The following is a 12,164-nucleotide window of genomic DNA, read 5'->3' as shown; positions in this document are numbered from 1 at the left end:
GCGTCGTATTCCTGTTAATGAACATAATCTCAGTAGTCCTCACATCGAACATCTATTCCTCGAATTAATTCCCAATCGTAAACGCAAAGAATGCATCTTCCTTCTGAACATTTACAATAGCCCCAAGGATAAAGCAAGGTGTCGCTTCCTCACCCTCTATAAGAAGGCTCTTCACGTAGCTGGAACGCACCCCCTACTCATTGGCGGTGATTTCAACCTTGCCCATACAGGCTGGGGCTACGTTCGCACGGAAGCTGCAGCTCGCAACCTCTGGCAAGATTATCATGACTTCGGCCTTATGCTCATCACGGATCCCTCCTTTCCTACACGCCTCGGTACTTCCAGTACCCGGAACTCTACCCCCGACCTCACCTTTATGAAAGATATCAACAATGCACACTGGACCAATACCTAGCAAGACCTGCGCAGCGACCATTACATCCTTGCTCTCTCTTTACCCCAAGTCGCTGCCGCCCCTGCCCCCACTAGAGAATTCGCCATTACCGACTGGGATGTTTTTCGTAAAACACGCATAGGTTCTACCTCAGCAGAAGGCATTACCGACATTAACACCTGGATGCAAGCGCTACGCACCGATGTTCAAACGGCCACTTGGGTGGTAACTACAGATGCCTTAGTTTAACGCATGGATAGCCGCCTCGCCCATCGTCTGGAGGCTAAAGCCTCCATCCTAGCTCGATGGAAGGGGCAGCGCCTAAACCGTCGCCTCAGAAGTAAGATCTCCAAACTGAACACAGCCATCGAGCAGCATTGTCAAACCTCAGCCGGCAACAATGGACTGAGCCGTGTAACACGGTGGATGGACAACTTCATCGCCCTTCCTCGTGGAAACTCCTCAAACATCTGCTTGATAATACCACCACCCGCACCACCCAACAGGATCAGCTGCAGAAGCTCCTTTATACGGAGACCCTTAAGCAAGGTCCACAACAGGTGCTTGACTACCCCTGCACCAGATATATCTCCAGGGGACAAGTCAGTCCACACAGCAATTACATCGGTAGCCCCAACCCTACGCTAGACGCCGATTTCAGCGTATCTGAAATACATGCCGCTCTACGCAAGCTTAACGGTCGTTCTGCTCCAGGGCCAGACGGGGTCACTAACAAAAGCCTTCGTGATCTCGATGATGAGTGCGTGTCGCATCTGACTGACTACTTCAACCATTGCTGGCGCATTGATGCCCTTCCAACTGCCTGGAAGTCTGCCAACGTTATCCTAATCCCAAAGCCTGGCAAACCATCTAGCCTCAATAACTTAAGGCCCATTTCCCTCACTTTATGCGTAGGCAAGGTCATGGAACACGCCTTCTTAGCACGCATCAACAGTCACCTCGAGGACGACTCTCTCTATCCCCACACCATCATTGGATATCGCCCTCACCTTTCTACTCAAGACGCTATGTTGCAGCTCAAACATCAAGTGCTAAACGATCGTTCCCGTAACATGAAAGCCATCCTCGGACTCCTTTGATAACATTTCCCATGCAGCTATCCTTGACCAGGTCTCCAACCTCCATGTAGGAGAGCGAGCCTACAATTACATCCGTGACTTTCTCTCCAATCGCACGGCTACCCTCTCGGCCGGGGATTTACGATCACACCAGCTTCCCCTTGGCAGCAAAGGCACCCCGCAAGGTTCAGTTAACTCTCCCATGCTCTTTAACTTAGTCATGATTGGCCTTGCCAAGCAACTACAGCAAGTCGACAATATCAACCATACCATCTACGCCGACGACATCGCCATCTGCTCGTACCGAGGCAGTGATGGTCAAGTGGAATCAGCCCTCAAAGCGGCGATTGAGACGGTTGAAGCCTATCTCCAAGGGACCGGACTGCGCTGTTCGCCGGCTAAATCGGAGCTTCTGCTGTACAAGCCCATTCAGCGGGGTCGCCCTCCCAAACACCAATCTGATCACCGACCCTGTGACGCCATCAACCTACGCCTTCAAGATGGCAGTCCTATCCCACACGTCCCTAGTATCCGGGTTCTCGGTCTCACCATCTCTACAAACGGCTCCAACTCCTTGGCTCTCAACAAGATCTGTGCCCAATCTGAAAACACCCTACGACTTCTTAAGCGTATATCTAACCGACGAGCAAGACTCAAAGAAGAAAGCCTTCTCCGACTCGTCCAATCCTTTGTCATATGCCATGTTACATACGTTGCTGCGTACCTCAACTGGTACCGGGCTGAGCACAACAAGCTCGACACCCTCATACGAGGGGTCTACAAGCAAGCACTTGGGCTCCCGCATTGCACCAGCACTGAACTCTTCAACCAACTGGAAGTTCACAACAGCCTTTCGGAACTCATTGAAGCCCAACAACGCTCTCAGCGTCGAAATGAGGCGCTTTATTCTGTCCACGCTTGGCTTCACCTACCATCAGCAACAGGGCCCTAAACGACCGATCCCGACCGACATCCGTAGCTGTATCTACATAGATCCTATCCCTAGAAATATGCACCCTGAATAAAACAGGGCCCGGCGCCAAGCTCCGGCCGGAGCTATCATAAAAGCCCTTGACCACGTACCTGGCGTCACATTTGTTGATGCAGCCCAATACTCCCATGGCACACGATTTGTGGCCGTCGCCACACGCGATTGTGTCCTACACCACGCCTGCAGCGTCACTACCCCCACTGCCGAGACGGCTGAAGAAGTGGCCATCGCCCTGGCCACATTAGATCCCACCTGTCACACCATAGTGTGTGACTCTCGCTCAGCTATTACTAACTTCAGCAAAGGCCATATTTCTCCCCAAGCTGTTTGCATCCTCTGTTAGGCACCACACTCTAAAGACAGCATAATCTCCCTAACATGGATCCCGGCCCATGCGGGCCCTGTCCACCCACACCTCCCCAATCTCAACGAGGTCACCCACTCCATTGCGCGAGGCCTAGTCAACCGCGCCGGAGTCACTGGAGATGAGTTGGACACCAGGGACAGTCTGACAACTTATAACAATGTCGTTAAGGCATTTTACCTCAGTCGCCGAATCTTCCCCCCGCCTCACCTAAAGTTCAGCCGGGCGCAGGCTACCACCCTGCGTCTACTACAAACAAACACGTACCCTTCACCCAACCGCCTCCACCTTATATTTCCGGACGTCTACACTACCCCAACTGCCGGTGCTGTGGAATTCACCCGGCTACGCTTCCGCATATACTATGGCAGCGCCCAGCACAGTACACCCAGACTGACACCACGACTCTCTCGTCGAGGTTGCATGAGGCTCTGCGGAGCTCCGCCCTCGACGACCAAACCTGGGCGACCCAGCACGCCCGCGAGGCGGTGGCGAGGCAAGCCTTCGACGTACCTTCGTGGGAGGCTTAGGCCCGGCCATCATAAAGTGCTGGTTCTACAATAAAAGTTTATTCCTCCTCCTCCTCCTATAATATATCAATGAGGCAATAGAGGAGGATTGAAAAGAATAATACGGTCATCAATGAAATCGATTTGATTCAATAATAATTTTTTCTAAGGCGAAGCACACATTCCTGTCTGAGTGCCCAAGTACAGACTCTCCGAAATACAGTAGTACCGGAGTGTTCATTGGCAGGCCAAGCTGTCGCACTGTAATTTCTAATGTCAGCTTCCTCATGGAGGAAAAACGCCGGCATTCCAGTAAGTAGCGCTCAATCGTCTCTAATGCATTGTAAAAATGGCGCAATGGGGATATTGCCAGACCAGATCCATGCATGTAAAAATTTAGAGATGGGACTCGACAGCGTAGTCTCGTTAATGTAACTTCCGTTTGTCTTCTTTTCCAAAACATCCTGCTCCAAGGGAATTGTAAGTGGCGTAGTTCCAAAGATGATTTAAGGTTTGATTGTGATGTTAAAAGGAGGTATCTTCTGAACCTGGCGGACGTGATAAAACCCATCGTTGCAAGAAGGGGAAGCACTGGGCCACTGATGGAAGCCTTGGCCAAGCTGTCTGCCACCTCATTCATAATTATGCATTTGTACGCAGGTACCCAGATTAATCGTAAACTTCTCAAATGACTTGGAGCCAGTGAGTACGAAGTTTTCAATATGTTTGACTCGGCGGGAGCAGATGGTAAGTTGCTCAAGAGTCGATCCACAGCGAAAACGACGAAGTTCGTCTGTGCCCTTGGCGCGAGTGAAGGTTGGTCTGGCTGTCTAGCTCCAGTGTAAATATCCTGTAAATAGCCTAGTTCGTCTCTGTCTTTCCACAAGATGTATGACCTGGCCCTGTATTGCCACTGTCTTTTCACTGTTTTCAATGAATAACACAACACCTGATTTTCTAACACTAGATTTCAAACCTAAATTTTTCCTATTGGCAGATATTAGCCAGACGTTGGAAATGAGCTTGCTTGTCAGATAGCAACACAATGTAATCTGTACAAAATAAACCTAGAAGCTGCTGCTATGCTACTATACGCACCTGCTTGTATGAGAGTTTAAAACACGATATTACTTCTTTCTAGCGCCCTCTCCATCCTCACCATGTACATTCTAAACAGTAGTGTGAATAAAGGGCACCCCTGCCTCAATCTTCTGCTGATATGAACTTTCTCCTCGCTCCTCATCTTTCCCATTCAACGAAAACAGTATTTTCTTAGCAAGTCTCTCTCAAAAGCTGTAGGTAATCGTAACCTATGCTTTCCCCTTAAAGAATATCCCACAAAATGTCCTGGTCTACGTTGTTATTCACTCCGGTAATGTCTAAAAAGGCCACTATAACGGTCTCATTCCTACTCTTTATATTTCAATACACTGAGTAAGAACAAATGAGTTATCATCCAAACACCTACCTATTCTGAAGCCATCTTGAACTTCTCCCAAAATGCCATTAATCGCTATCTTAGCCAAGCTTTCATTTGATTACCTGCATTGATAGCCTCTGTATTACCGATGTAATAGTCAATGGTGTGTGCGAGTAAATTCTATCTCTGTGTCCTTACCTTTATAAATTAAATTCATTGTAATTTGTCACCAGCTTTCTGATATTCGTCGATCTTTTAAAAGTTTTCCCAATGTTTTACCCAGAGCTTCCTTACTTTTTGGTGATAGTTCATTAATGAGCGTAATAGGAACCTCGTCTACCCTCTTGGCTGTGGCTTGCAGAAGTTTGCAGAAGTCAGAGGGTCACCTTACGCGAAAGACAGGAAACTGGTGCCTTGCCACTTGGTTGGAAAACATCCTGGCTCCAGGGTACGACGGCGCAAAGTGGCAACGTTCAGTTTGCAGTTTCTTTCGCGTATTGGGAAAGCGTCAGCGTTTTCTGGTAGTTGCATACGACCTGCCTTAAGGATGATCGAAGAAGACTCCATTCCCTTGCCTCTTTTTGCAAATGGAAACTGACTTCTCAAAGTGCCGGATAACGAGCCACAATGCGTGGGGTTACCTTCATGCCAACACTTCGTTCGTTTGTCCGGCACAGCCTGGACGGGCTTTAAAAGAAGGAGATTAAGAACGTAAGACTGAACGTAAACCCCGCAGACCCTGCACTAGGCCTCATACAGGCTACGTGCACGCCATCCCTGAAGTCGGGCATCTTCGTGGTTCCAGCATGGTTCACGAAAACCCTTAGCGACATTGCCGGAGTGCACTGTAAATGTGTGGCCGGGTGAATATATTATGCCTCTCGGCCATTCCCCGAACTGTTTGTTCTTGCGTAGAAAAGTAGATGTACACATCCTAGCTTGCAAATTAGGTATTCGTCTCGTGCTGTTTCGCGAAATTGCTGTTTTGCATGCTTTTAGTGTACCAAAACATATCCCAAATTTATAGCGCTAAGGCCTGGAAGTATACACCAACCTGTTTTACTTTACGTTATATTAGCTTAAGTATGGGAAGCGCGTGCGTCCGCGGGCAAGTGCGCTCCCGCTCATTCACGAATAGTCGTGTCAAGGCAGATGGAAATTAGCGGACGGAAAGAGTCACGGTGGAAATTAGCGCAACTTAACTGACACGTACAGAAAAAAAAAGACGAGCGCACACTCGAAAATGTGACGAAGTACATTGACTGGTCATATCTGTCTGCGCCATTTTTCAAATTGCACTGAATCCTACTCGCATAGGCTGAGATTGACTCAGTGCCGAGTGCGAATAAAACTGCATTTATTATATTTCCAGCCTCAGCGACACCTTCTTCTCAGAGTCGCTGAACTGGCAGCAGATGACAAGGGAATGGAAGTCTCCCGCGCGGAACACAGATCCTAGAATGCACTGGTGGCTGCCCGGCATGACATCCATGTTCAACCGCTTCACTGCTGCCGTCCACAAACTTCTCCTCTCCACATTAACCTTCGCGGATGGAAAACTGAAGAAATTAAGATTTGCAGTTCCATAATGATAGCTCGTGAAGCCGAAAGCGACGCAGTTGGCCCGCATGTCAGGCTCGTGGGGCACGTAACACTACCGAGGGCTGCCCGAGCTGCGCAGTTAGCTTTCCAACCACGGAAATGGCGCTGACGACGCGCAGACCCCGTCTGCATTGGGAAAAGCACAGATTCCATTTTTTTTCCTAACCCTAGCTACTTGTCCGTCTTCTCTTAGGACAGAGCTCTTGAGCATAGCCCTTTTTAGGGCTCCTAGGGGAGCAAATATGAAGTTGTAGCCGGCTATTCCGTCCCTGGGTTTGACCCTGATATGCATGACACCCAGAACACAGTAACCGGGTGTTGTCTCTGCACGCCGCATCCTCGCTCGCGAGCGCTCGACTTGCTGCTTTTGGAGACACGCCGCATGCTAGGTCCTCGGCAACTTACCCAGCAAGCGATGCCAAAGCACCTGTCACCGACAACCCGTAAGAACGCCGGCCGCAAGAATGCCAACCGCAATGCATGTGACAACCACCACCATCGAAGCGGCATCTCTGGCCGAGACGGAAAGCGACAGCAATCGTTCAGCGCCCATGCCTCTGAGTAGCAGCATGAGCTCCTCTTCGCAGTTCACCAGCTCTGACAGTACGGAGGCGTCGCCACCTCGTCGCTCATCACTCCTCCTCATCTGCATCATCACCTGCCTCGCCCCTGTCCCCCGTTTACAACAAATTGTCGACCGTGGTCGCGACGGAAAAAAAGCCTACTACTAGCTGTTTCAACTTGCCAACATGGAGAACAGCAAACCAAGGACCCCTGCCGGCGCCAAGACAGCCGCCCGGCGTCACCCCCCCCCCCCCTCCTCAGACCAGCACAGGACAGCAGCTGCAAAGCATGCACAGAGCAGCCCAGCTCCCCAAGCAAGCACCGACAAGGAGAACGAAAACAAAATCCTCACTGGCTAAGGCACCCACCCGTCCACGCCCGACTGAACGAGAGGAGAGGGTCAGTATGCTTGCTGTGAGCTGACGCGCTGCGTGTTCTGCGTGTTAGAGTAGCCGCGGGCCACGTGTTGGTGTGTATTGTTGACCTCGCGCGCCGCGTGTTGTACAATTTAGTGTGCTCGCGCGCCATGTGTTGAAGTTTGCGGTGAGCCTCTGCGGCACGTGTGCGTGTCAGTGGGTTCGCGCGCCATGTGTTCGAGTGCGTTGTGCACTGTTCTCGCATTCTTCTCTCTCCAACTTTTCTTCAACATGGGGTTCCGCGTGCCGGGAATCACCCGCCAAACATGAGCCACCGACGCCACGCGAGCACATCGTTCGTGACTTTCGCGCCTGCAATTGTGCAAGAGCTGAAAGCGAGAGAAGAGATTCACCACCCTGCCGAGGACAATGTTGACAAGTGGCTTAAAAAGCAATGCCACTACATTTCCTCCCGTGGTCGTCGCCCAGCCTGCGGCTCCACATGACAGTACCACGATCCCGGTGGCCCCTGCAGTAGCTGTGGATCCGACGTCGGCGAGCTCCCTGTCTCTGACGCAGGACAGATTCCTTATTGAAAGGGTCGCAGTCGCGCTGCCCAGCTCTTCAGACGATGAAGAAGAGATGGACTAATCAAGCTCGCGAAAACGCGCCCGCGAGATCGAGAGCGAGGACTAGGGGGTGACCGGCCCTCTCAAGCAGGCACCGTGCGTTCCTCCCCACTCGGAGAAGCGTGCATCTGCCGAGGCAGCTTCCGAAGATCAAGCGGAAAGGACGGACAATGGCGCCAACATCTCCCGTCTCGCTGGAGAGACAGTCGCTACCTTCTCCCTGCCTGACGCACAAGATCATGCTCCGGCGGCCTGTACAGTGTCGTCTGCTGCGGCTCCCGTCCTGATGGAGATAACGGACACCATCTCTCGGCCTCTCGACATGGTGCCGGCCGCTTCCCTTGCACTCCCTCGAAGCAAGGGCTCACCTGCGGCCACAGCCACAAGGTCGTCTGTCTGTGCTCAACGTCGTCGTCTGTCTGTATGCTGCCTGCTACCATGACTGCTGCAGCACATACTCCCAAACCGATGGTTTCAGCCCCGTTGGAGCTTGCTGAAGAGACCCTTGTGTCAAAGTTCCTGAAGGACACGCCATGCCGCTTACCTGCACAGCAAAACCTGTGGAAGAAGATAAAGAAGCAGCGGAAGAAGGCGAACAGTTCTACCGCTTCAGAAGCTCCTACTTCCCGAGTGGCGGACTCTTTGCAGCGCACTGCTGAGACTGCAGCCACTGCGATGGAAGTGAAGCGTGATGACCTCCCAGCGCGTGAGCCTCCTGCGAATGTTTTCCAGCTGATCCTGTCGAAAGGAGATCGGCACCGTATAAGAGCTTTGGAGAATGGAGCACCCCCAGTCAACCCTACGGTGACCGGAATGGTGCTCTTCCACCAATCTGCACCAGGTGGAGCCTTCCGGAGGGCCCCGCGCCTCGCACTCGCGGCGGTACATTCTGCACGACCACGTGCCGCTGCAGTTTGTGTCAACCACAAGCCCAAAATAGTGGTCCCCGATACGACCACTCGGGCATGCCTTGAGGAGCTGCTGGCTGTCACTGAGTTCCATGGCATTCCAGTGATGGCCTCTTGCCGGCTGAGCGTGGAAAGAGCACCGGCTTTATACACTGGATCGACAGAATGTTTGCAGCGAAAGACCTGCTGGAGTCGATCGAATCTTCCTTACCAGTCCTAACAGCAAAAAAAGATGGCAGCGCGGTGACCATGCGGTTTGCGGGGCCAGTCTCCCCTGAACAAGTTCGCATCTTCAAGCTCTTGTTTAGGGTAAGGCTGGCAAGGCCTCGTCAACTGCAGTGCTGGCAGTGTGGCCGTTTTGGTCACGCAGTGGAGAGCTGCAAATGGCCGACAGGCTGCAGTGCCTGTGGCAATAGTCACCCTGAAATATGCCCCTGCCAGAAAGTCCACTGTGTGAACTGTGGTGGCTGCCACACCGCGGACACTCCCGCGTTTAGCAAGTGGCAGGAGGAACGACGGTTGGCCACCATCATGGCGTCTTCGGTCACTGCCCCGTCCAGGCGTGCTATGCGAGCAGTGGGTCGTGAGGGGAGCGAGCTGGAGCAGGCCACCACACCCTCGCCACGTTCTTATGCAAATGCAGTCAAGGGCATTTTTTATTTGTTTGTTTGTTTATTTGTGATACCCTGAAGGTACATAATTGTACCTTGCAGAGGGGAGGGGCGAGAATACATTCCAAGAGTAAAAAATATACGGGATTAGTTCTAGGAATTCACAGTGCAGGGAACAAAAGCTATATGAAAAAAACTAGTAATGCATTCATAACAACCAAAACAGAGACTTATATCATATGAAAATGCAGAAAGAGTAGGCTTTAGCAAGTAGTCAATGTTCATGAATAAGTATGATTTAGGCCATTTGCCACAATAAGTTATATTGTGTTGATTACTGCATTCTTAAAAAGATTGGAGTCACTGATGCTTCCTAAATATATATCTAGATTATTCCAGTTGACTGAAGTACTAAGAAGGAATGAATGTGAGTGCGCGACGGTGTTATGACGGGGTACGTTAACTTTATGTGCGTGATCACGACGAGCCGAATAATAAGGCGCAGGTTCTATGGAAAGAGGGCGAAGAGATGCGCTGTGGTAGTAAATTTTCTGAAAAAGGAAAATGCGAAGTGATAATAACGGGATTTGAAGGGCACTCTTCATTACGGTAATACTAGCAGTGTGATGGTAGTTCGCTAAGATGAAACGAACAGAGCTTTCTTGCACTAATTTAATTTCGTTAATTAAACTGATCTGATGAGGATCCCAAACGGATGAGGCATATTCTAATTGGGGGCGGACGTATGTTGTGTACACCCGCCGTTTGAATAAAACAGGCGCATGCGAAAACTTCCTCGTCAAGTATCCTAAGGAGCTGTTTGCTTTAGCTATTACATATTGTACATGCTGCTTCCAAGAAAGAATGCTAGGTACATGATTGCCAAGATAACGGTAGTATGTAACCAATAGAAGGGGCCAGTCGTTGAGGGCATAGGTAGGGCAAGTTGTGTTAGAACGACAAATCCGCATAGATTTGAATTTGTTTATGTTAAGTTCCATGCACCAAGTAAAGCACCAATTAGATATGGTATTTAAATCAGATTGAAGCGTAGCTATATCAGAGGCTTCAGTTGTTTTTCGATATATAAAACAGTCGTCAGCGAATAAACAAATTTGTGAGGAAATGTTATCAAGTCAATTGTTAATACATATAAAAATAAAAGCCGGCCAGGAAGAGAACCTTGTCGAACACCGGATTCAACTGGTGCCGCGTTAGACGTGGAGTCATTAGTTACAACGAATTGGGAACGAGACGAAAGGAACGATTGTTTCCAGCTAAGTACTCCCAGATCAAATGCTGAGTGCGCTTAGTTTGTATAGTAGCAATGCACGTTTGACCTTGTCACAAGCTTTCGAAAAATTTAAAAATATGCAACCAGTCAAAAAAGCGCTATAAAGATATGCACGTAAGCCGTTGGTGAAATTACCAGCTGAGTCTCACAACAAAAGAATTTGCAAAATCCATGTTGACTGTTAGAGAAAAAAATTACTTTCTTCAAGAAAGTTTACAAGGTTGGAAAGAAAAATGTACTCCAATATTTGGCACGGTACTGGGGTAATCGCTATGGGCCTATAGTGAAAAGCATCTGAATTTTCACCAGATTTGTGGATCGTAATAATCTTTGGTGCTTTCTAATCATGAGGCAAGGATGAAGATAGGTACGACTGTGAAAAAATGCTTTCTAAGATGATAGAGGAATACTAACTAGTATTTTTAGAAATGTCGTCGTGATTTCGTATATTCCACAAGAAGACGTAAACTTAAGAGTGTCTATTACTTTTTATGCCAGTGAAGCTGAAAATTACGGGATCCATAGGTAAAAAAATTACAGCATGATAGCCTTGGAAGGTCGTTACCATGTGCTGAACGAATGAAAGCTTTTATAAACGCATTAGTTAAAATCGTAGCGCAGTGCTGCCGAGGCATAGGCTTGCCGGAAGACATGCTAAGACATATGATTTTCGATTCACTAGGCCTTGCTACATTCCAGAAGCTTCTTGGGTTACTTATAGGCATTTTCGGAAGGGAATTATTGAAAAAAATATTGTATTCTTTATCGCAGATTAGTAGGCCGACGCAACATCTTTGCAAGCAGACCATTTAGCCTGGCTTTGCGTCTGCTTAGCTGTGCGAAAAAGGCGTTTTTTCTGTTAGATAGGCGTTTCGAAGATTTGGTATACCACGAAGCATTGTTATTCGAAAAAACGCGCCCCTTCGGGATAAACTTGTTGACAAGATCGTAAATTTTTTCTTTGCCTGTATTCCAGTTAGTATCCAGTGAGCGCTCAGCAACATAAGGCAGGAAATTCTAAAAAAAGAGCAAGTTCGCAGTTGATAGCGCTGAAGTCACTGTTTTTATAATCATGAATGGTTTTAATACTGTTTTGGGACGTTAGAATTGCCAGGCTAATGAAAAAATGCAAGACGTCGTGATCGCTCAAGCCGGGTGAGTGTGTAAATTTACATATGATATCTGTTGATGACGTTAAAGCACGATCTAAAAGACATGATGCGGTGTTCATTACACGTGCAGGGGAAGCAACAACCTGAAGCAAGTTGAAATAAGCACATATCTACATAAAATGCTTCGATTCTGCGGAAGTTGTATTTAATAAAGTTCGCGTACCTGACCAGGAAACGTTTGGGAAGGTAAAATCACCCATAAATAATATTGTCCCTCTGGGGAAGTGCACATTTATCTGGCATAAACAATCGTGCGTGCTATTGCAAAAAG

Source organism: Dermacentor andersoni, unplaced genomic scaffold (genome assembly GCF_023375885.2).
Source record: "Dermacentor andersoni unplaced genomic scaffold, qqDerAnde1_hic_scaffold ctg00000039.1, whole genome shotgun sequence".
Taxonomy (NCBI): Eukaryota; Metazoa; Arthropoda; class Arachnida; order Ixodida; family Ixodidae; genus Dermacentor; species Dermacentor andersoni.
Note: the sequence above shows the minus strand (reverse complement) of the source record.